Source organism: Pan paniscus, chromosome 7 (genome assembly GCF_029289425.2).
Source record: "Pan paniscus chromosome 7, NHGRI_mPanPan1-v2.0_pri, whole genome shotgun sequence".
Taxonomy (NCBI): domain Eukaryota; kingdom Metazoa; phylum Chordata; class Mammalia; order Primates; family Hominidae; genus Pan; species Pan paniscus.
Genome location: NC_073256.2, coordinates 116,683,791 through 116,708,819, shown reverse-complemented (window position 1 = coordinate 116,708,819; position 25,029 = coordinate 116,683,791). Strand labels below are relative to the sequence as shown.

Genomic DNA, 25,029 nt, shown 5'->3' with positions numbered 1-25,029 from the left:
CTATTATACAGTAGGAACTTAAAAAGTAATAGCTACTCCATCATTATTATCATAATCATCATTATCTTAGATAAAAAATTACATGGAGACCTAAAAATAGTTCTGCCTTCAGCTTTCCTATACAGGCATCATGTTCCAGCACTAAAAGTTTGTTGAATTATCTGGCTAAGGTAACCAATCCTACAAAACAATCTTCCAAGAGAAAGACAAAGAGGAGAAAAGACTCAGTGTGTCCTGTGCGCAAGGAGAGACAGTGCTCTGGTAGGCACATTCAAAAAATGAAAACCTAGTAGGGTTAAAATAATAGGCAAGAGTGGGGTATAATTTAATCAAGCTGGTCTTTATAGCAGGTCTTTAAGGACACTGGCTTCTATATATGCCTAAAGGAAGCCATACAAAATAACACACCTTTTCTCCATTTCCTGCTAAAACAGCAGAAAATGTTTCTACTTTCCTGCTAAAGCAGCAGAGTTGAGTAGTTTCAAAAGAGACCATTCAAAGACCATGCCACAAAGCCTAAAAAATTATCTGGTCTTTTATTAAAAATTTGCCAACTCCTGATATGACAAGGTATGGTTTCTTAGCCTAAAAACTGAGAGGCACTGAACACCTATCAGTTCCTCAATAATGCAGGTGAGTGTCTAATGAATTTTCCAATGAGACTCTGATAAGATCATTCTGATTCTCTTCTAATGATAATTCCAAGTAACAGCCATTATTTATCCAGTGCTTATTACCATGTGCCAGGTATTATCTTCATTTTACAGATTAGGAAACTGAGGATCATTGAGAAGTGGTAACATTTCAAAGTTACTATACATATCAAGTCAATCCCAGTGTTGTCTCCCCTAAAGCCTGTGGGCATAAGCAGTACTGCCTGGTAAAAGAGAACAGAAAAGAACGGATTGAGAGTGATGATTTCTCTCAAAGGACAATAATATCCTATAGTGATGTAAATAATGATGCAATAATAAATATTTTATTTATAGAAATCAAAACCAATATCCCTGGAAAGAATATATAATCTACCCAAGAAAACCTCTTGAAAATGACTAAGAACTTAACTTACATATCATAATTATCTTCCATTGTTAATTCCCTTACTTCTGTCAGTGGCACTACAATTCTTAGGTAACAGACTAGCTACACCACCTTTTGCCCTTGCCAGTAGATCATACTCAAGCCGGTATATGTCCATGAAAAAAGTATAATCATAAAATAACAACGTTACATAAATTAAGAAGTCTGTATTTTGTTGTATCTTCAAGTTTATAACAAAATGTTTTGAAAAGAAATGGCCGGGTGCGGTGGCTCATGCCTGTAATCCCAGCACTTTAGGAGGCCGAGACGGGCGGGTCACGAGGTCAGGAGATCGAGACCATACTGGCTAACATGGTGAAACCCCGTCTCTACTAAAAATACAAAAAAATTAGCCGGGCAGGTGGTGGGCACCTGTAGTCCCAGCTACTCAGGAGGCTGAGGCAGGAGAATGGAATGAACCCGGGAGGCGGAGCTTGCAGTGAGCTGAGATCGTGCCACTGCACTCCATCCTGGGTGACAGAGTGAGACTCCATAACAAAAAGAAAGAAAGAAAGAAAGAAAAAAAATAAGGAAAAAAAAAAAAAAACAGGTTGGGCACAGTGACTCATGCCTGTAATCTCAGCATTTGGGAGGCCGAGGCGGGCAGATCACTTGAGGTTGGGAGTTTGAGACCAGCCTGGCCAATGTGGTGAAACCCCATCTCTACTAAAAATACAAAAGTTAGCTGGGCATGGTGCCACGTGCCTGTAGTCCCAGTTACTTGGAAGGCTGAGACAGGAGAGCTATTTGAACCCAGGAGGCAGAGGCTGCAGTGAGCCAAGATCTTATCACTGCACTCCAGCCTGGGCAACAGAGCGAGATCCTGTTTTCTTTGCAATGAAGTATAGTAATACACATGGTTTTGGTTGTGCGCTGATTCTAATGTAGAGGCCATACTTTTCATTTAGAATGGGCACACTACTCAATGTATAATTACTATGTGGTTAATCCACGTATTGAATTAAGCTAATTCTATTTAACTCTACATTTAAACTGTTGTTTAATTTTATTACAAATATACAAGGTGGACTAATATAGTAAACTTTGGAAATTTAAATTTATTTTAAAGATATTTGTACCTTTTTTAATTACATGAAAGATGTCATATATCTAGTATATACTTCACTTTGTTGTCTAAAATACAAAATGTCTTTCATTGTGGTATCTGCATTACTTACGATTCTTAGCCTTTATGTTCATCTCTCTTCATGAACATTGAAATATTTATTAGAAATTACATAAACCCCACAATCCAGAATATAATGACACATTTTGCTTTCAAGCCAAATTAGAAAAATCTAAAAATAGGCTAATGGACAATAACATTAAGGAACCAACTGTTCAAAGTACAAAACTCTAAAATAGAATCTTGGAAGAAAATACTCTGTTATAAAAAATGTTGTTTCTAAAATCAATGTTATTTTATGACTATAAAATTCTGTTAAAAAACATTAAAATTGTGTTTTAAGGTTACTGGCAAGGACTACATTTTTTGCATTTTATGACAGCAAACAAGAAAAAATTCATCAAATACACCACACTTAAATACTAATTTCTAAAATAATTTTAAGAAAAAAGGACTTATTTATAATAATGTAATTTAGAGAAAAAGTTGTATCTACTAGAGTAGTCTTAAAACATTATTTCTGTACTTGCAAAGCTATATTGTTAATATATACCTAAGAATCTGAAACACTTAAATCAATTATTATAATAGGCAAGATCTTACACGTAAAACCTTACGGAAATATTAAGGATTCAATAGTAATCAGTACCCAATCATCAAAATTTGCATGTACTTTCAAAAGATAATTGTTAAAATGAGGTCTTCCCTACTTATCTTTCCCTGGTTATCAAGATCTATATAATAATAATGGCAGGACACTAAAGGTAAAAGGCAGGGTACAGCAGACACCACAAGGTGGTGCTAACAGCCTCTCATAACTGTCTGCTATTCTTCAGATGTGTCCTAAAGTGAGACTCTCCACCCCTCAGAGTGAATACCAACTGAAACAATCTCTAGTCCAAAAGAAAAAGCAAAACATTAACAATTTTTGAAGGTTTTTGACTACTGGGTATAGAAAATATTTTGAATTTATAATCTTTTCGAATAAATATTTGGTTTGTGTTGACATTCTTCTCATATGGTTACAGTATTTTACGTGTAAAGAAAATAACTCTATAAGCAACTATCTTTACACTACTGTCAGATGAAATCACTAATTTACACTCAATGAATATATTATTATTAAGCACAAATCAAGACTCCTTTACCAATGAATAGTGGGACACTGGTACAAATTATAATTAAACAGTCCAGTATTATGAAACCCACACTGATACTGCCCAAAATCTGTTCCTCAGATTAACATTTTTATTCAGTTCTCATCTTCTGAATGTAATGGACTCTTAGAAAAACATGGAGTTTCCTCACAATTCATCTTCTGAAGGCACCAAACCAACTGCTGCAGTCAAAACTTCCTTAAGACGCTTTTAATCAGTCAGACAGACATGAGGGATGGACGCAGAGGAGCAGCGGTCTGGCTTCAGAAAAACAGCAGCAATACAAATGCAAAAAGAGAATTGTCACTGGGCACATATATTAAGTGTGTGGTGTGTGTGTGTGTGTGTGTGTGTGTGTGTTATTTAATCCTCAAAATAAACCATCCCCATTTTACCAATGAAGAAACTGGGTTTTAGAAAAGCAAAGAAAGTTGCCCATGGTCACATAAGCAGTACAGTCTATCTGACTTCTGCGCCTCTTTCCGTTATGCCATAAAATAATTTAACTAATGTTGATGAAGATTGTTAGTACTTAATTGACAACAAAGTGTTAAGCATTTTACATTTACTGTCTCATTTAATCCACACAGCAACCCTAAAAGATCTTCTTATTACAGATGAGAAAACGGAGACACAGAGAGGCCGAATGACTTTACTAAGACCCTACAGCTATTAAGTACTAAAATGGGGGATCAAATCTAAGTAATGTGGCCACAAGAAGTATACCACTGAACACATCACAACATTGTCACTCACAAAATACACAATTATTTCCTTCTGGAATAAAATAAATGGCTGTTTAATGGGGAGTAAAAACAAACCAAAAAAACTTTATTAGGCACACAAAATGAATAAAAATGCTGGGACAGATGCTATGAAAAGAGACCTAAAAGAGCTTGAGATCTATTAGAAACATAACAGTTTGTTAATCTGAAACATATAGTGACAGAAACCACAAAATAAAATAGAAAAAGTAAAATGACTAGTTACCAATGGTTAATGAAAAAAATAAGATATTAAAAAGGGTAAAATATGATTAATTACAAATAATACCTGACATGGTATAAAAAACATAAGCAACCACTTCAGATACAGCAGGCTGGGAAAGTCAGTGAAAAAGGAGACGAACTGAATCTTTCTGGAGATAGAGGTCTGAATAGGTGAGGTAGAGGAAGAAAGGGCATTCTGATCAGTTTAATAATATTTGCATGAAAATACAGATGCAGAAAAGGAAAATTGTGCTTAGGAGTTGATCAATTAGATTGAATGTAGTGTTTTCACATAGAAGAAATTAACGTAGAAAAGTTGAATTAGCTTTATTCTTCCAGGGTTTTCAAAGCCTAGAGGTGAATAAATATATCTATGTTTCTAGTAAATTAATTACATTTTCTATAATAAATATTTCAGAAAGCAAAAAAAATAGATTTCAAAATAGATAAAGGATAAATACAAAGGAAATTGGATGATTATGACATAGGAAAGGAAGTAAAACAGAAATGAAAAAGCTAATACAGAAAAGGTTGAAGAAAGTATTAAGTCTATAAGTTTGCAATTCATAAAATATTCAATAATACTAGAGATTCTCCAAAGTAATTAATTTTAACTTCCATCGTTGGATAGTACATGTAGTAAAATTATAATATAAAAGTAAAGCTCACCTTTTAAAATTACTTTATCAAAAAAAAATGGTAAAGATACTTGTTTGTTTGTTTGATTGAGACAGGGTGTCACTCTGTCCCTGAGGCTGCAGTGCAGTGGCCTGAATACAGTTCACTGCAGCCTTGATCTCCTGGGCTCAAGAGATCCTCTCAGCACAGCCTCCCAGTAGGTGGGAGCACAGGCATGTGTCACCATGCCCAGCTAATTTTTAAAAATTTTGTAGAGACAGGGTCTCACCAGGTTGTCCAGGCTGGTCTTGAATTCCTGGTCTCCAGCAATCCCCCTGCCTGGGCCTCCCAAAGTGCTGACGTTACAGGTGTGAGCCCCTGCGCCTTGCCCAAGATGCTTGTTTTTAAGTATTTTACTTCTTTTTTAGGGTGGTAAGAGAGAATGTAAAATAATTTATTTAGTGCTTTATGAAAAACTCCTAAATACACCATTTCATTTAAATCTCAGAACTCTTTGAGATATTATTTTATAGAAAAAGAAACATAGTCACAAAGGTATAGTGACAGTCTAAATTACAAGTAAAAGTGCTGAGACTTAAATCAGTTTTCCAGTCTTCGACCTGAAAATTCTTTTTCAGTGTTAATATTAGGCCTCTATTTTCACCCCAATAAAAATTATAATATAAGCAATTAGTTTCTGAAAATTGTGGATAATATTACCTGCACCAGATACAATGATATGACGTGGGTAGCACCCCTAACCTAGGGCAGTGCTTCATTCACTCATCCATCCAACAAATATTTCTTAGGCACCAACTCTATGCCAAGCACTAACAATATAGTAGTTAATAGAGAAATAAAACAAAGAAGCAAACACACAAGAAAACATCAGATTGTGACAAGTATAATTATAATAATTATAAGTAATAGAAAAGAGAACAACTGGATGACATATTAATATTGAGTGGTCACAAATGCCTATGAAACTGATATGTGAGCTGACATACGACCAGTCAAGTACAAAACAGTAAGACAACCAAGCAAAACAAAAGGCACAGCTAGAACAACAGCCCTAAATAGGAACATACTTGGTATGAAGGAAAGGGCAGAGTCATAGATTCATTTAGAGAGGTAGGTAGGGTTTTTTGTTGGTTGGTTGGTTTCTTTTTGAGATGGAGTCTCACTCTGTCTCCAGGCTGGAGTGCAGTGGCGCTATCTAGGCTCACTGCAACCTCCGCCTCCCAGGTTCAAGTGATTCTCCTGCCTCAGCCTCCTGAGTAGCTGGGATTACAGGCACGTGCCACCAGGCCTAGCTCATTTGTGTATTTTCAGTAGAGACGGGGTTTCACCATGTTGGCCAGGATGGTCTCGATCTCTTGACCTCATGATCTACCCGCCTCGGCCTCCCAAAGTGCTGGGATTATAGGTGTGAGCCACCACGCCCAGCCGGTAGGGGATTTTTAAGTTAAGAAAAGCAGTTGGAATTTTTAATTCACAATATGAAAAGAGGGGGCTTTAATAGGGGAATGGCGTAAGCTGATTTACATTAAAGGGGAAAAATCACTCCAAGTGAGATAGAATGTTAACAGAGTAAGCTTAGATTATTAGAACTTAAGTGGTACAGCAGTTCTTAACCTTTTCCTTGCCCTAAATGCCTGAGGGAAATTATATTCCCCAACAAATAATGGCAATGGAGTTAAAACTCCTTGCCCCCTTTCAGAAGGTCTGTTCTAACAGAATTATAGATAGTACTCTTCCAAAGCTTACTCTCCAACTCCCTTTCTCCCATGACTAGGTTTTTTGTTTGTCTGTTTTTTATATAATTTATTTTTCTCTCCCTAGGCTAAAAATCCACTCTGAGTGTTGCTCGAATCAGAGCTGGATTTTTTGTCTCAAAAGACTGCTGGGGCCTTGCATGTGGCTCCTATAATCCTAGGACTTTGGGAGGCTAAGGTGAGAGGATCGCTTGAGCCAAGGAGTTCAAGACCAGCCTAGGCAATACAGCAAGACAAAGAAATTTTTTAAATACAAAATAAAACACTATTGAGCCTTGGCCTCACTAAATATTCTAAATATTCTTGGTATTTTAATAACTTTGAATTCTGAATAGAGGCAGCTAAAAAGACATCTCCATAAATAACCAGAATGAATTTCTAAAATAATATAGTTTGTCCTATATATAAGAAAATTCTAAACAGAACCATAATAGGATATTTCCATTTAAAAATCCAATTTTGACATGCTTTCTAAATGTAAAAAAATTTTATGCAGTTTTAGAACAAATAAAGTTATATAAATTCCAGGCACATGAACATACTAAAGACATCTATAGAAAATTAAAACCACTCTCAGGAATCTGATGAAACAGCAAATTTTAGTTTAAGTTTCCCATTTCTTTGTATCCTGGGATATTTGTTCTTTATTGTTTAGAAAGCACAGACTTTGAAATACCAAAAAAAAAAAAAAAAAAAAAAAAAAAAGGCAGGGGGAGGGGGCTACAGTAGAATGCTCACAACGATTTTCCCTACAAGTTGTAAATTTTCAACTATTAAGAGTGAAAAATCACTTCCCAACTTGAACCAAATATTTCCAAATACTATCCAAGTCTCAGAAAGCAAATGTTTCTATTTTTATTACCCTAAACAAGGATTATTTGTAGTTATAACATGTTACAAAATCAGGAAATAAGACTTAAATCCCCTTTTCTTATAACAAGAAGGGTAATACAACAAGTTATTTTGTTAATCATGGATCTGATAATTTTGGAAATCAATTCAACCACATTTAATTATAAATGACACATTTATATACCATAAAGCTTTATAGAATGCAAAACACAATTACATAAAATCATAGACAATATTATGTAATAATACAGTGTAGTCTTCGAAGTTTTTATTTTTCATAATAGTTTTTACTTCTACAAGTCAGTAAAGAGCCTTCATCAAGGATATGAAATCTAAGACTTCTTTGGAAATATGTTCAGTCACTTTGGGGGGAAAACAGAATTTTGGCAAAACTTAAGGTCAAATAAATGGAATGACAATAAGCAGATCCAGGAATGCATCTAGTGCTATTTTTTCTTAATAAGTGATAACATAAGCAAACAAGTGCTGGGTATTCTGTTGTTGTTTTTTTTTTTTTGAAAGAAGTCTGTCTGCTCTAGTAAGAATGTATCTCCTCAAATAAGCACTTCAATTTACATGTAAGGTGTGCCTTCAAAATTGATGAGCCGATTTTTATTTGTCCTGAAATTAATAATCCCTTAATCCTTTACAACACACTGCTCCACAATGTCAAAGGATTAGAATACTGAGGTTTCTTCTAACTCTACGTGGTTAAATGTTTCACCACATAAGTTTCAGTCATGCAATTTTCCTCAGAATACAGTCACTACATCTGCTTTTCTTTTATCAGTTTTTTCCAAGGACTGATACATGGTTGACTATCAAGAACATAAGTGTGGTCGGGCGTGGTGGCTCACACTGGTAATCCCAGCACTTTGGGAGGCCAAGGTGGGTGGATCACTTGAGATCAGGAGTTCAAAAACAGCCTGGCCAACATGGTAGAACCTTGTTTCTATTAAAAATATGAAAAAATTAGCCAGGCATGGTGGAACATGCCTCTAATCCCAGCTATTTGGGAGGATGAAGCACAAGAATTGCTTGAATCTAGGAGGCGGAGGTTGCAGTGAGCCAAGATTGTGACACTGCACTCCAGCCTGGGTCTGGAGCGAGACTCTGTCTCCAAAAAATAATAATAATAATAAGTTTTTTGTTTGTTTTTAAGTAAATCCATTAGAACTTAAAGTCTGGAAGAAAAAGCATTTAATCAAACTATGCTATTATTGCATACAATTTTTACAATTTGCCTTTTGGAAAAGACATTCCAAAAAAAACTGTTTGTTTGTTTGTTTTTTTTTTTTGAGATGGAGTTCTGCTCTTGTTGCCCAGGCTGGAGTGCAATGGCACGATCCTGGCTCACAGCAACCTCCGCCTCCCAGGTTCAAGTGATTCTATGGCCTCAGCCTCTTGAATGTCTAGGATTAGAGGCGCCCGCTACCATGTCCGGCTAATTTTTGTATTTTTAATAGAGACAGGGTTTCACCATGTTGGCCAGGCTGGTCTCGAACTCCTGACCTCAAGCGATCTGCCCACCTCAGTGCTGGGATTACAGGCGTGAGCCACCGCACCCAGCCAGGTATTTTCTTTTACTTGTTAGTCAAAGCTCAAGTTTTCCTGGTCATATACATTTTTCTTTCATCTTTTAAAACTCAACTTTATTCTTATTACCCCTCATTTCTTGTAATAATCTCTATGGGACTATTTATGACATAAGAGATCACCATGCTGTGTAAGATGGCTGCAGAAAAAAACAGACTAGGAACAAAGTGATGGAACTCTTCAGAAAAGAAACTGGATGAGGTCATTTCACTTGTGTAATGCCTGCCTGCTACCAGTAATAGGAGTTAATAGGGCTCTATACATTAGAAATTATTGGAAACAAAATCACTCAAGGGGAGGACTGCCTATTACTGGTATAACTTTGAAATTAGAAGTTTTAAATTATGAAGGTGGACCCATTTCGGTAGCTTCCACTCTATTTCCTCTATAAATGTTGGAATGCTATGATTCCACAGGAGAAGGGCAAGAAAAATGATCCATTTAATATAACACAAGCCTAAGCAGTTACAGCTTTATTCTAAAGGAGGTTAACATCAGCCAAGCACCTTTATGAAGATGAACTGAGAATTCTCTCTTCCAGACTCCCAAGAGTACTTTCATCCCTCATAATACTACCATACTGATTTATTAATAACATATATGTCTCTTTTCCCTTCTGGATATTAAGATATTTGATAATTTATTCGTCCATTTATCTACCATCCACAGACAACAGCAAAACATCTCCATCATAACAGAACTCATAACAAAGGTTTACTGAACAACTATCATATGTCAGCTTTCCTTAAAACTCACATTTAATGGAAATAGTTAAACAAGTACACATGATATCATGTAGTATAAGTAAGATGTATATTTGTTATTTATACTACATCTGATACTAGTAATTTATTATATAATAAAATAATAGAATAAGTATAAATGAAACACTATGCAAAAATTCCTAAGTCTCCCAGGTGGTGACCACATTTTGAGAGAGGTAATGTTTGATCTGTGTCAAGAAAGCTCAGCCAGTATTTTCCAGACTAAAAAGGGATTCCAGAAAGAAAGGTGAACACATTCGAAGATACCAAGAAATGAAAATAAACACACACACATACACACACACACACACACTCTCTCTCTCTCGACGAAGGAGAAAAGAAATGAACATAATATAAACTGGTCAAGAAGGTGACAGTTGGAGTTAACTTTAAGTTTAAACTTTCCTTTTCAGAACCATAAAAGGTTTTGAAGCATAGGAATTATCTAATCCGAATCTGTGTAGGAAAAGATAGATACATGAAAGGGATTGATTAACTAGAGACAGAGAAACCTGACATAAGGCAACAAACGCTGTAAAATAAACATAATTAAGAGAAAAGATACATTTAGGTACTGATTTGTTGGCAAATGGCCTTATTTCAGAATAGCATTTTCAATTCAAAAATCTATTTCTCCAATAAAATAAATTATAAAAGGTAGGGGAAGTCTCCCTGGGAAAAGTTAAGAAGAAAATCTGCACTTCTTATTTTTTGTTTAACATTACTGTGTTTCTTTTATTCTAAAAATACTGAAATAATTTTATAATTTAAAATGATATCTATTTGAATATGAACAGTACTAAATAACTAAAATTAATTTCAAGGTAACTCAAAATATTACATATTACAATCTCCTGATTCATACTACATATTATAATTCATTTTACATATTACATATACATATAATTCATATCATATATAATTCATATTGCATATCATATATACATATTATAATTACATATTGCATATTCATATTACAATCTCCTGATTCATTTACCTCCTGCCATCACACAGTTTCACTTTACAAATCCTATCCAAGTGATTTATTTTAGTTGCTAACCTATTTATCTATGTAATTATTTTAAATTTTTTATTGGCTATATTATTTTTCATTGCATCTTTGTGCAAATCAGAAACCCATGTTAACTTTAATACTTCTCACTTGGTGACTGCCACATATCAACAGCATCACTAAATCCTGAAAATTTTACCTCCTAAATTATCATCAAACCTCCCTACTAAGATCAAACTCCTATTTCTCTCTCATAAGAACTGCTACAATATTCTCTTTACTGGTCAAGCAACACTCACTCTCATGCATACATTTACTCATCATACCAGTTCTCCACACTGCAACCAAAATGATCTTTGCAAAACACATTCTGATCCTGTTAATACCAGTATTGCCCCTTTCAATGGCTTACCATTGCTTTAAAGATGAAAACCTGAAACCTTACACGGAACACAAGTCTCCACAGATTGTGGCCACTGTTTCAATACAGCATTATCTTGCACTACTTTCTCTGGAGCTCTCTCCCCTCCTTTACTTCCTCCTACTCACCAAATTTCTCCCCCTTCCTTCTGTTTGAAAAGCCATCATCTTGACCAAGTTAATGCCTACACGAATTCCTTCATATCTAATCTCAAACTTCACTTATTGAAGAAAGTTTTCTGTGATCTTCCAAACCAACAGAACCTCTGACTGTATAATCTCATAACACTGATGTATCTCTCTTCTGTGATGTTTACTGCAATCGCAATTTTATATGTGTGATTTCTTGTCCTTCCCACTCATATGCTCTATGATGGTTAAGTATCAGATATTTCTATATATTTCTGCCATCCACTGTATCTTTGCCACTCCACCGAAAACAAGTGACTTAAGTATAAAAAATACGTATATACTGAAATAAATTAACACCATGTACAGAATACAAAGTATTTAAAATCTTCCTACCTCCCCTCTAACCACCAGAAACAGCCACCATTAATATTCTGCTGCATATTCTCGAAGACTTTTTTTCAACGATTATAGAAAAGTATGTACCTATAATTATATATTTTTAAACACTGAATCATAATTAGGGTTGCCAGATTTAGCAAATAAAAATACAAGATGATCAGCTACATTCAAATTTCAGATTAACAATAAAAGCGTGTCCCAAACATTATTTGTTGTTTATCTAAAACTCAAATTTAACCAGGCATCATGTATTTTTACCTGGCAAGTCTAATCATAAAATACATACTGTGCTAAATGTGATTTTCTCCATTATGGATTCTAGATTTAGTTTTTGGTACATTTGTGGGGGATCTTAAGTTGTACCTCCAATAAGAAACTATTAGTCTGAGTAGTAAAAGAAAGAAAAAGCATGCTATTTTCAAATATAAAAAATATCTCATATCCTTTAAAAATATATTTCTATTCTTTTAGTGAGTCATGAAGTAATCCATTTCAAGTACGAAAAACTGACATACTTGAAGTGTTATAAATTTTCTCAGAATAATATTCAAAGTGGGCAATTGGCAGCATGTTTTCATGCTACAAAAAAACTCCTCCAATTCAATTTCATGTGCGTTTAAAAAAAATAAATTATTTTAACTATATATTAACATTGTATCATTAAAATTATGGGAGGAAACAAGTGATTTATACTTAAGAACAAAACACTATAAATTACTGAAAAATAAAGGCATTTGTTAGGTAGTTCCTCCTTATAAGTAATGATTGTACTTTATTATTCCATGAAGATAAAATGATATGACCAATCTTATATCATTTAAAGCAAACTTTAAAATGTTAATGTCAACACTAATCCTCTGATCAAAATCACCATATTTGACTTTTAGAATAGATAGTTGTTTTAAATGGTTCCACAGGGAAACTAACATCATCTAATTTATGTCCATGATGTTTAGCACTGCAGAGGTAAAACAAATAACTTGTGCATGTCATCTGAAAAGTTTATTTTCATGACTGCTTTATTTAACAATCTTGATTTCATCTATAATCACAAATGCAATGTGCTAAATATGGGCTAGAAAGCGAGTTTATTTTGTTAGCAACTTAAAAACATAGGCCATAAAATTGATTTTTGTACGAAATAGAGAACTCTTATGGCAGGCATACTCTATTAGTAACCCTGTTGCAGAAAGCCCTCCAGTGTGCAGAAATATCATGTGGCATCAGTCCTGTGCCAAAAGGCCAAGGTGACCATGAGCTAACTGGAGTCAACAAGTATATCCACTATGACCTCCTAGAAAAGAAAATTAACAGTGTTAACAAATGATTGAACCAGGCTCTGATCCTCTTGGAGATCATGTATGGATACCTAGATGACCCCAGGCAACTGAACAGAGTAAGATGTACCTGCATAGGCATTCAGGATACTATGGACCGTATGGCCACAGTGCAGTTCATAAGCAGAGAGGTGGCCAAATGGCCATATCATCCACCATCCACTGTGATCACCAGACAAGGCTCAGCTCAGGGAAAAGAAAGGTCTGTGCCAGGCCAAGGACATAAATCAGAAAGTATAATTTCCTAGCAACTGCAGATGTGAACTACAGTGTGGGCTTTTAGAAGATGGACATAGAATCAATCACCAGATCATTCTTGAAAGCTACATATACCCCAGGATTCTTCTTATTCCACTACTCCCACACCTCAATAGTGGTGGCTTGCAGAGCATATACACTGGAGCTGGGGAGGCTGATGCAGTGGACGGCAGGATTGAAATTATTTAGGAGTTGAAGTGCCACAAGATGAATGGTGTGAAGCTGACAGGCACAATCTCAAGCTAGATCTGATCCACAGATGTGATCCTGAAGGTGGCACACGCGTACTGTGGAGTACCAGCAGCGTAGCATACAGCCCATCTCATACATTGGCCTGATGATAATCTGAACACGGGTGTAGAAATTGGGGCCCTCAGTGTTCTCTTAGAACCACAGAATAAAGCAATAACTGGGTAAGACAGGCTAAGGAGACAATGCCAATCCAAGATAAAAGCAAGGATCACTTGGTACCTGACCCTGATTGCCATTATAAATGACAGGTAAAAATTAACCTCAACAAGCTGAAGCCCCATGTAAATAAGCCCTTTACCCCGACCTAGCCCACACTGTGGAAGAAGTAGGTACTGTGGTGGAGAAGGAGGGATGGCCTTTGGACATCAAAGTGGGTCTGATCAACAGCTGTACCAACTCAAGCTATGAGGACATCAGGTGCTCAACAGCTATGGCCAAGCAAGTGCTAGCTCATGGGCTCAAGTGCAAGTCACAGTTCACCACAGCACTGGGATCTAAGCAGATCTACACTAATATTGAGCATAAGAGTTATTCACAGATCCCATACGATATGGCAGGCATTGTCCTGGCCACTGTCTGTGGCCCCTGCATTGGCCAGTGGAACAGGTAGGACATAATAAAGATGGAGAAAAATGCAATCTTCACCTCCTACAAGAGGAACTTGACAGGCCACAATAAAGCAAACCTGAGGCCCAAGCCTTCATCATGTCCCTAGAGATCCTCAAGCCCTGGCCATTTCTGTCACCATCAACTTCAACCAAGAGATTTACTTCCTGACAACCATGTATGGGAAGAAGTACAAATTGGAGGCTCCAGATGCAGATGAGCTTCCCTAAGCAGAGTTGACTCCAGGAAGGACAACTACCAGCACCCCTACCACAAGGATATCAGTAGGCAGAGGGTGGATATGAGCACACCCAACAAGTGCCTACAGCTCCTGGAGCCTTTTGACAAGTGGGACGGCAAAGACCTGGATGACATACAGATTCACATATCCTTACAAAAGTGAAAAGGAAGCATACCACTCACTACATTTTGAATATTGGCATATGGTTCAAGTTATTGAGACACCAGTACAACATCTCCAATAACCTGCTTATTGGTGCCATAAACACTGAAAACAATAAATGCCAACTCCTTAGGTAATGTTGTCACCAGGAGAAGGCCCACTACTGTAAGAAACATGCCATCAGATGGATGGTTATCACAGATGAGAGCCATGGCAAGCTGGGAGCATATAGCACTAGAACCCTGCCACCTTGGGAGACAGGGCATCATCATCAAGAGCTTTACCAGGATCCAGGAAACTAGCTTCAAGAAGCCAACCTGCTGTCCCTTACCTTTACTGACATGACAAACTATAAGATCTACCCTGCGTGTAATCTCATCATCCAAGGCTGGAAAGGCTTTGCCCTGTCAAGCCCCTCAAATGTATCATCAAGAACTCCAAGAGGATTCAGGAAACCATCCTCCTGAACCACGAACTTCTACAAGACCCTGATTCAATGGTTCCATGTTGGCAGTGCTCTGAACAGAATGATGGAGCTATAGTACTGAGCTCTAAGCTCATCCAACCACTGCTCTGCCTGCCCACCTGCCTGCCCACTCTGCTATCTGAATCCAGCTCAGGTGCCACAAGTGTAGTTCCTTGTGTGTGTCATGAGAATTGGATCTGATCCAGCTATGGCCTTCTGCTCTAAGATGGTATGGCTAGACACTTCTCCCTGCCCTCGCCTCCCTTGACCTGAAGAATAACTCATGGTTGGAGGGGTTCTTAATTTTCAGCCCCTTGCCTTCCGGTTTTCAGTTTGATTCAGATCTTGAGCAGCTCCATGCAACTGTATTTATTTTTGATGACAAGACTACCACCTAAAGAACTTTTTCTCCTGCCTCATTATTTCACTGGTGACTGAAGAATTTTAAATAACCTTTTGCTCATGTAGGGAAAATAAGAAGCTTAACTTCACAAAAAGTGTATATAAGAAAAGGGGCATAAAAAAATAGCACAGACAATTTTAAGTCAAAGTCAAAGTTCTACTCACTGTTTTATATGGCTTACAAACAATGGTTTTACAATTTTAAATAATTGAAAAAAAGAAAAAATATATAATAATGTGTATATGTGAAAGTTACACAAAATACCACCAAACTCATTCCTTTATATAGCCCATGGTTGGTGTTGCACTACAATGACAGAATTCAGCAGTTGCAATAAAGGCTGTATGGCCTACAAAGCCTAAAATAGTTACTATGTGGTCCTTATAGAAATAGTTTGCCAGCCCCTGATTTTGAAAAAGAAGGTTAAGGTGGGCAGATTTGCTCTAGAAGACACCAAGAACTATAACACTTCAGTAATTAAGACATCGGTATAAAAATAAGGAAAAAGAAAAGGAAGCAGACTAAAGAGCTCAGAAACAGAGCAATGCATACCTAGCATACTATAGTATTGCATACCTAGCATTGCATACTATAGCAATGATGGCTTTGTAGGTTAAGGAGAAAAGATAAACTATTCAAGAAATTGTACAAGGAGAACTAGCTATCCATACGAGGAAAAAAATGGATCCCTAACTAACACCAAAGAATGAGGTGGGCAAGACTCAATTCCTAAATGAAAAGAGGAAAACTTGGAAAACTTGAAAATATTTTTTAAAACATGCAGAATATCTTTAAAATTTCAAGGTAGAAAAGGATTTCTTCAACAAGCCACACAAAACACAAACCGTAAAAGAAAAGACAGATAAATCTGACTACTTTAATACTGAAATTTCCCATGCATCAAAACTCATTATATAAAAAATTGGAAAGCAAGCCACACATATAATTGCCAAGAATTAGAATCTGCAATATAAAAAATTGTACAAACCAATGAGGAGAAAAAAACTAACTGGAAAAAAAAAGAGGAACATCTGAGTAACCTGAAAAAAAAGTTCAAATTCACTAATAACCAGGGAAGGGCAAAATAAACCTGCAATGACTTAGCATTCAGATCAGCAAAAATCCATATAAGTCTCACAATACAAATATGGGTGAAGACATAATATGAAGTAACAAGAAGTCTCTTGCTCTTCTAAAGGAAATATAATGTGGTACTGCTACTTTAGAGTAATTTGGCAATATCCAATAAAGTAAAAGACATACCTACCCTATAACTCAGCAATTTCAACCTAAGTATAGACCAAGAGAAATTCGAAAACACATCAATAAGGAAACAATATACTTTGTCTAGACTAATATTGAGGAGCTTTCCCCTATGTTTTCTCCTAGTAGTTCTACAGTTTCAGGTTTTATATGTCTTTAATCCATTTTTGACTTGATTTTTGTATATGGTTTGAGATAAGGATCCAATTCCATTTTTGTGCATGTGCACAGCCAGTTTTTCCAACATTTAATGAAGAGACTATCCTTTCCTCATTATGCATTTTTGCCATCTCTGCTGAAAATCAATTGACTATAAATGAGTGGGTTTGTTTCCAGGCCTTCTAACTTGTTCCATTGATCAATGTATTTGTTTTTATACCAGTATCATCCTGTTTTGATAACAATAGCTTTATATGTTTTGAAATCAGAGAGTTGGATATCGTCATTTTGTTCTTTTTGGTCAAGACCGTTTTGGCTATTTGAGGTCTTTTGTGGGTTTATAAGAATTGTTTTTTCTATTTCTGTGAAAAACAACACTGGACTTCTGATAGGGATTGCACTAATCTGTAAATCGTTTTGGATAGTACACATGTTTTCATAATATTGATTCTTTCAATCCATAAATACAGGATATCTTTATATTAACCTATGTTTTCTTCCATTTCTTTCATCAGTGTTTTATAGTCTTCAGAATGGTTTTACAATTTTAAATGATTGAAAAAACATTTCATTGCCTGGGTTTAATTTATACCTACTTTTGTTGTTGTTGCTGTTGTTGTTGCTATTGTAAATTGAATTGCTTTCTTAATTTCCTTTTCGGATAGTTTGTTATTAGTGTACAGAAATGCTACTAATTTTGTACGTTGATTTTGCATTCTGCAACTTAAAGCACAGGCAATAATAACCACAAAAATAGACAAATGCATGGCATCGAACTAAAAAGCACAGCAAAGGAAGCAATTAACAAAGTGAAGCAAACCCACAAAATGGAAAAAAATATTTGCAAAGCATATATCTGATAAGGGGTAATATATAAAAAACTCAACCCAATAACAAGAAAACAACCTAATTGAAAAATGGGCAATCAGCCGGGAGCAGTGGCTCACCTGTAATCCTAGCACTTTGGGAGGCCGAGGTGGGTGGATCATGAGGTCAAGAGATTGAGACCATCCTGGCCAACATGGTGAAACCCTGTCTCTACTAAAAATACAAAAATTAGCTGGGCATGGTGGTGCATGCCTGTAGTGCCAGCTACTCAGGAGGCTGAGGCAGGAAAATCACTTGAACCTGGGAGGCGGAGGTTGCAGTGAGCCGAGATTGTGCCACTGCACTCCAGCCTGGCGACAGAGCGAGACTCCCGTCTCAAAAAAAAAAAAAGAAAGAAAAATGGGCAATAAACCTGAACATTTGCCATTTGTGTCTCTCAAAAGAAGACCTACAAAAGGCAAACAGGTACATGAAAAAAATGCTCAGCATCACTAATCAATAGGGAAATGCAAACTAAAACCACAATGAGAAGTCACCTAATACCCATTAGAAAGGCTTTTATCAAAAAGATGAAAGATGACAGGTATTAGTGAGGATTCAGAGAAAAGGGAAATCTTGTACATAGTTGCTAGAGATGTAAATTAATACAGCCATTATGGAAAACGGTATGGAGGTTCCTCAAAAAACTAAAAATAAGATTACCATATGGCTCAGTAATCCCACTTCTGGGTATATAAGCAAAGGAACTGAAATAAATATATCAAAGGGATATCTGCACTGCCATGTTCACTGCAGCACTATTCACAATAGACAAGATATGGTATCAGCCTAACTGGCTATCAACGGATAAACTGATTTTTTTAATGCAGTATATATACACAATAGACTACTATTCAGCCTTAAAAAGTAAATAAAAGTTTGTCATTTTGCAACAACATAGATGAACCTGGAGGACATTATACTAAGTGAAATAAGCGAGGCACAGAAAGATACACCATATGATCTCACATGTATGTGAAATCTAAAAAAGTTGAACTTGTAGAAGTAGCACAGAATGATGGTTACCAGAGGCTAGAAAGATGTGAAGAGAGGGAATGGAAATTCTTGAACAAAGAGTACAAAGCTTCAGACAGAGAGGAGGCATAAGTGTTGAGATCTATTGTACAATAAAGTGACTGAAGTCAATTAATAATGTAGTATGTATTTCAAAATAATGAAGAGAGTAAATTTCAAATGTCTCACCATGAAAAAGGATAGGTAAACGACATGACAGATATGTTAATTGTCTTGATTTAATCATGCCACATTGTATACAAATATCAAGACATCACGCTGTGCCCCATATATGTATACAATTATGATTTGTCAATTAAAAATAGTAATTTTTTAAATAATAAAGAGTATACAATCTAAAATTGTTTTACCAAATTCTAAAAATAAATCATCAGCAATAAAAATAATTGCAGTACATTGTATTCATAAAACTGGAATTACTACATAGCAATTAAGTGCCTAAATTAAGAATTATAGAACTCAAAATGGAAAACTCTCCCAGCCCCAGTCGGGAGCCTTGTGTCTGCGCTGTCCAGGCCAGGCTGCAGTTTGGCCTTGCAGCTAGTGGAGGAGGCCTCTTGACTATGGTCTCTATTTTGCGTTAAATCTTCTTTCCTCCTGTGCAGCCCAGTGCCACGTGGGCTCTGGTGGGACGCCTGGGGGTTTGACCCAGATTGCTGATGTTATTGGTGGGAAAGACAAAAAAGGCAGAAAGATCCCAGAATATCTAATACATTTTAATAGTTGGAACGGAAGCTGTGATAGATGGGCAGCCAAAGATCACGTACACTGTAATACAGGTGCAAATCAAGGATGACAGCATGAATTGGCAAGAAAAACTGCAGCTCACCTGAGAAGCACAGGAAGAAGGAAGTGCTGCAGGCTGTCTGGCATCAAATCTGTCTAAAAAAGCCCCCCAGTTGAAGACAAAGATGAAAATGCTGAAAATTCAATAAGCAGTTCTCCAACAGTAGTGAAGACAAGGATGAAAAATAAGTGAAGGAAGTGTTATTGAAGAAGAGACTTAAGTGCAAGAACTGGAGCTGTAAACAGAAAGGGAAATGGAAGAAAGAATAGTAACTATAGAAATCCCCGAAGTTCTGAACAAGCAGCTTGAGGGTGATCGTTACTACATTAACAGAAGGAAACAGTTAATGAGACTTCCATGACAGACCAACATCATAATGATTTTGGAGTCCTACGAGAAGCATTTTGCTATCAACACAGCTTTTTCAGCCAGTGAGAGGCCTTGCCACCACCACACTATGCGGCACACCAACATGAAGGTGCATTATAATAATTCCCAGCAGAAAAGAATGCTGACCTTTGTAAGGAGATGGTGGATGGGTTAAGAATAACCTTTGATTACACTACCGCATCAGTTATAATCTATCCATGGGAATAAGCTCAGTATAAAAAGGTGACTTCAGCTAAGTGTTTTCTTTCAATTACGGAAAGCACCACAGACAATAAAATGAGCCAGGGGGAGCTCTCTCCCAGCCCACCTTTGTTGAATCCATCCACACCACGGTCCACAGAGAGTCAGACAACCACAGCTGAACCAGCCACCCACAAAAGGCACAAAGCCAAGCCGGAAGCAGTGCAGGCTCTGAGGCGGTCCGCGTGCCACACCACCAACTGCAACAGGCTGGCTGAGAGCAGGCGTCACTTCGTCCAAGTGCCGGCAGCAGGCCACATCTACTAGCACGCCCCAGGCTGCTCCTGAACCTGGAGAACAAAACACCTGTGCATCATCTTCAACTATTCCTCAGCCTCTTAGCAAGGAAGAAAGTGCTGCATTTACTGGCTTTGAAGGGAAAAGAACTAATTAAATAAATGAGGTCCTCTCGTGGAAGCTTGTGCCTGATAATTACCACCCAGGTGACCAGACACCTCCACCCCCTTCACATTTATGGGGCACAACATTTGCTGTGACTTTTGGTAAAACTTCCAGAAATCCTTGGAAACATGTCCTAGTCTGAGAAGAATCTGAAGGCTTTATTGAAACACTTTGATCTTTTCTGAAGTTTTTAGCAGAATATATACCATGATGATTTCTTCCCAGAGTTGGCTTATGTTGCTGCCTATGAGGCATATTATAGCACCTAGAAACCCCCGGCAATTTATTAAAGGGTCTGTAACAACAACTCCTCCATCTAGCTTTGCACTCTGGGTTCCAACTGTTCCAACTAACAAGGTGCTGGGTCTTATTTACCCAGAGCACAAAAGCAACACCACGTGGGGACTCTGGCAGAGGTGGGCCCTGTTGTTTCAGTTGCCCACATAACTATAGTTATTCTGTTAGGAATTACTTCCTGGGTGTCCAAAAGTGCTCTGACAAGATACTTGCTACTAAGGAGGCTATCTGTGATGGCAGAAAAAAAGGGCAACTGTGTTCACAGTGAAATGTTCATGAAAGTATACATAGGTTAGGCCATTTCACTAGATGTTGGAGTTAGTAAGCAGAAACCACATTGTTTTGTTATTTGTTGGCATTAAACAAAAATTTTTTGCAAGCTATTTTTACTCTATTGATGAGACTGAGCAACTCTGTCCAATAAATTTTAGTTTATATTTGGAAACCGCAAAGTAGTCTCAAAGTATTATAGAGAGAATTGGGGGAAAAAATGCAGCTATACATTTGCTTCTAACAGTGAAATATGATTTTTGGTGACCTAAAGAAAGCACTGCCTTTCTTGTTTGAGATTTTACAGCATACTTTGTTGTGCAATGTTATGGTTCCCTTTCTGTAAAACATTACTTTTAGTGACCTAAATAAAGCCTGTCTTGTTTGAAAAAAACTGGAAAAAAAAAACTGACGTGGTTTGGATCTGTGTCTCCATCAAATCTCATGTCAAACTGTAATCTCCAGTGTTGGAGGTGGGGCCTGGTGGGAGGTGACTGGATCATGGGATGGATTTCTCATGAATGGATTAGTGCCATCTCCCTGTGTACTGTCCTCATGATAATGAGTGAGTTCTCATGAGATCTGGTCATTTAAAAGTGTGTAGCACTCCCCCTCCATTCTCTCTTTCTCCTACTCCACCTCCACCTTCCCCCATGATTTTAAGCTTCCTGAGGCCTCCCTAGAAGTCAACCAGATGCCAGCATCATGTTCCTGTACAGCCTACTGTGAGCCAATCAAACCTCTATTCTTTATAAGTTACCCAGTCTCGGGTATTTCTTTATAGCAATGCAAGAACGACCTAATACAAAAACTCTTCCAAACTTAATATTAAATAAATGTTCAAAAGAATACAAATAGCAAACAAATCAAAACATGCAAAACAATATGAAACTTAAATATTTTTAAAATGATACATATATATGTGCATATATATATATACTAAAAGTATTTACAGGCACAGGAATAATAATCTCTAACTTTAGAATAGTGTCCAACTCTGATATGGTGAAACAGGAGAAAGATCATCATGAGGAAATTTAAAAATTGACTTTCTTTTTGATCTGTGATACTCATTATATTATTCTCTATTTGTATGTCTGACATACCTCATAATAAAAAAGAAATAATCACTGATCTACCACAGATAGAGTAGGAGAATACATGTCTTCCTGTATGTAATGGAACTCATTATTAATCAAAGATACTAAAATTTTATCATGGTAACAACCACTGTTAATTAATAAAAATTATAAGAATGTCTAAGCTTCAAAACAAAATTCTGCAACATATAAACGATTGAGAGGCACTGAATTTCAAAATAATGCTTCCATGTATAAGCAACATAAGGTAACAAAATAATCTGACATTGTTTTCATTAACTATAACATTGAATCCATTTTTATATGTTAGGCAAAATAAAAGCTAAAATTAAATATAATGTGCTCAGAAGAGGCTTTAACATGTGAATCACATACCGTCAAAACTGTCAATTCTTAGAAGTCACATCTTATTTTCTCAGTAAGTATAATTATATAAATTTTGAAATATAAATATATCCTTACAGAAAAATATTCTGTGGGTACCCTAACAGATTATATAAAGAATAAAATGGAATGTAGTACGCAAGAAATAAGTACAAAAGCCTCATGAGAAAAAGACCCAAAAAAATGATGAGATACACTATGTTCAAGGATTAAAGACTCAATATTGTCAAAATGTCCATTTTGTTCTTCAAGATTATCTACAAATTCAATGAAATCCCAATCAAAATTCTAACAGGTGTTTTTAATAGAAACTGACCAGTTGATAATAAAATATAGAAAGAAAACAAAAAACATATAGTACTTTATATAATCTTTTTAAATAGCAAAATTAGAGGACTCGTATTACCTGATTCGAAGATTTGGTATATAGCCCCAGCAAACAAGACCATGGTAACTGGCATGACCATGGACAAACAGATTAAAAAACCAGAATAGAATTCCAGAAATAAAATCATGCATATGTTGTCTATTGATTTTCAACAAACATGCCAGGGCACTGAATGGGGAAAGTCTTTTCAACACATGATGCTTTAATAACTGGATAAATGAGAAAAAAAATCCAAAAACTTGATCTTTACCTCACAGCTATTTATAAAACTTGATTTTTTGAATCACAATATTAAAAGCAAAACTATAAGCCTTTTAGAGGAAAATATAGAAGGATATCCTGGATTTCATAGAGAATTCCAAAAAAGCACTTATCATAAAAGCACTAATCACTAAAAAATTGATAAATGTGAATTTACCAAGGTATTAAAATTTTATTCTTTGTAAAACATTGTTATGAAAAAGAAAAAACAAAGAAAAGACTAAGAAAATATATTATCCACACATGTAGCTGACCTGTATTCAGAATATAAAAGGAACTCTTACAATTCAATTAAAGACAAACCATTAACATAAAATGGGCAAAAGACCGTCAAGTCTTTTTTTTTCCCCTTAGGAATCTTTTTTATTATACTTTAAGTTTTAGGGTACATGTGCACAATGTGCAGGTTAGTTACATACGTATACATGTGCCATGCTGGTGTGCTGCACCCATTAACTCGTCATTTAGTATTAGGTATATCTCCTAAAGCTATGCCTCTCCCCTCCCCCCACCCCCCAACAGTCCCCAGAGTGTGATGTTCCCCTTCCTATGTCCATGTGTTCTCATTGTTCAATTCCCACCTATGAGTGAGAATATGCGGTGTTTGGTTTTTTGTTCTTGCGATACTTCACTGAGAATGATGATTTCCAATTTCATCCATGTCCCTACAAAGGACATGAAATCATCATTTTTTATGGCTGCATAGTATTCCATGGTGTATATGTGCCACATTTTCTTAATCCAGTCTATCATTGTTGGACATTTCGGTTGGTTCCAAGTCTTTGCTATTGTGAATAATGCCACAATAAACATACGTGTGCATGTGTCTTTATAGCAGCATGATTTATAATCCTTTGGGTATATACCCAGTAATGGGATGGCTGGGTCAAATGGTATTTCTAGTTCTAGATCCCTGAGAAATCGCCACACTGACTTCCACAATGGTTGAACTAGTTTACAGTCCCACCAACAGTGTAAAAGTGTTCCTATTTCTCCACATCCTCTCCAGCACCTGTTGTTTCCTGACTTTTTAATGATCGCCATTCTAACTGGTGTGAGATGGTATCTCATTGTGGTTTTGATTTGCATTTCTCTAATAGCCAGTGATAGTGAGCATTTTTTCATGTGTTTTTTAGCTGCATAAATGTCTTCTTTTGAGAAGTGTCTGTTCATATCCTTTGCCCACTTTTTGATGGGGTTATTTGATTTTTTCTTGTATATTTGTTTGAGTTCATTGTAGATTCTGGATATTAGCCCTTTGTCAGATGAGTAGGTTGCGAAAATTTTTTCCCATTTTGTAGGTTGCCTGCACTCTGATGGTAGTTTCTTTTGCTGTGCAGAAGCTCTTTAGTTTAATTAGATCCCATTTGTCAATTTTGGCTTTTGTTGCCATTGCTTTTGGTGTTTTAGACATGAAGTCCTTGCCCATGCCTATGTCCTGAATGGTAATGCCTAGGTTTTCTTCTAGGGTTTTCATGGTTTTAGGTCTAACGTTTAAGTCTTTAATCCATCTTGAATTAATTTTTGTATAAGGTGTAAGG

The 25,029-nt window shown here is 36.3% G+C and overlaps 1 protein-coding gene and 1 pseudogene across 5 annotated transcripts in view; one reads left to right on the top strand and one right to left on the bottom strand.

Moving 5' to 3' along the window:
• Positions 1-25,029, bottom strand: part of VPS13B (vacuolar protein sorting 13 homolog B) — an 868,795-nt gene that overhangs the window by 523,807 nt on the left and 319,959 nt on the right. The gene's annotated exons all lie outside the window — the stretch shown is intronic.
• Positions 14,198-21,078, top strand: LOC103786641 (male-specific lethal 3 homolog; annotated as a pseudogene).